Genomic DNA, 1,982 nt, shown 5'->3' with positions numbered 1-1,982 from the left:
CATGGATGAATGGATGGATGGATAGATGGATGGATAGATGGATAGATGGATGGATGGATGGATGGTTGGATGGTTGGATGGATGGATGGATGGACAGTATAATTCAGATTTCTCTGCAGCTTTTTGTCGTCATCCTCCCTCTCTTTTGTTTACATGCTGTCACACACGTACACCACTTCCACTGTAATTTTCAGATCTCACAGTCTGTCCTCCATTATTTGTTCCTGTCAGAAATTAATACAAAAGCACCAAAAGCACTTCCCACACTGCTTCCTGTTTGCTCACCAAACCCAACCAGTGAGAATGTAAGTCCAGTTTGTGTCTTGAACACCTGCAGGAGGGGAAATATCGGCCTCATTTCTGGTTCTCTCTCCACCCTAAACCAGTCTGGTCACAACGTTTCCTGAGCTCTGGTTTGATCATATTTGCCTGCCCTGTGTTCCTGTTTTTCTGCATGCTTCTCTAGCCAGAGGAATGCGACTGTTTACCCACGCCCCCTTTTTACTGGCTGTAATTATAACAAATGAAATCCGTCCGTCTCCTGTTATCTCTGGGTGTGTAATAATAAAACAGTGATCATATTTTTTATCAGTGTTTTGTTTTCTGATAGCATTCTTTCAGTCCAGTCACACACACCCAGCACAAATGAAAGCAATCTATTCAAGTTTGCTTCAAAGGATGAACAGGAAAAAGGGGGTTCAAGTTGTGTAACCTGGACACCCAGAAAGTTTCCGGGCAGGTTCAGCGGTGGAGGTGATCACCACTGAGGATCAGGTGGGGGCTGACTAACGTTTGAGTGGTGGGAGGCGTGGTGGAGGCTTCAAGACGAGGCCAGGCTCGAGCAGAAACTGACTATTTTTGGCCGGCTCTTCTTCCTCCGTCTAATTCCTCTTTTCACCCGTTCTCTCTTTCCTTATTCCCCAGATGTGTTTCCTTCCTGAAAATCAAAAAGGCTTTACTTCTCCTCTTTTCCAAGCCCTCACTGACGCACAAGCTTCCCCGTGGGGGGAACTGGAAGGGTGGATGTGGGAGGGCCAGTAGCTAAGATTGAGCAATTATTTCTTATTTTGAAGGTTGTGGTTTTGGTAGTTTGGAAAAAATGGGGATGGTTCCTTTTTTCTTTTCTTTTTTTTTTTTTAAAGAAACATTCTTAAAACGCAAGCAACAACATCCACTGCATTCTTCACACAACAAGGACACTGATTTATGAAATACTAGATAGTGGAGGTTGTAAAACACAGCTGTTTCTCATTTGAACTTTTATACACCTCTGTTGGATGTCTAGCCTTCAGTATTCAGAATGATGGATCCAGTCAGGGAGAACTTTGAAGGCTGTTCTCACATTCATCTGTAAAATAAGAAAAGTTGAAACACTCATGTTAACATGAGCACAAATCAGACTGAACAAGTACAACGTGGGAACCCGTATCTACAGAGTACTATTTACATAAAAAGAACAGCAAAGGAAAACTATGGTCTAATAGTACGTTCAAATGAAAAGGGGAAAAAATTACTTGCACATTCAACATTTTGATTGTTATTTGACAAAGAACAGTCTATAAAAATCTGACATCAAGTAACAATACTAACTAAAATACTTGCAGACGGAGAATTCAACATATTCTTCTGCAAAAGCCTAAAAGTAATCTGGGACGTACTTTTGTAATAATGTAAGATGAAAAAATGCTCCAAACTTGATGTATAAATGGTATAAAAAGTATAAAAAGTACCTAAATTGGCTATATACCTCTATATTTGATAATATAGAAAGGCGCTATATAAGTACAGTCCATTTCCTGATTTTAGTTTTCTACATCGCTTTAGAATCTAGTTGTTTTTGTTTTGTTTTTGTTATAACATTTTCTTTTATTTGTTCTTCTCAATTTTTATGCTTTTTATGATTGTCCACTGTTGTCCTCACTCTTTGTTAACGACAGGTCTCTCTTGTAATGAGTCCCCGAGGATCAATGGGATTAACCTGT

The sequence above is a fragment of the Nematolebias whitei genome, chromosome 15 (assembly GCF_014905685.2).
Source record: "Nematolebias whitei isolate Nwh7 chromosome 15, NemWhi1, whole genome shotgun sequence".
Lineage (NCBI taxonomy): Eukaryota > Metazoa > Chordata > Actinopteri > Cyprinodontiformes > Rivulidae > Nematolebias > Nematolebias whitei.
The sequence above is the reverse complement of the archived record's forward strand: the minus strand, read 5'-3'. Positions refer to the sequence as shown.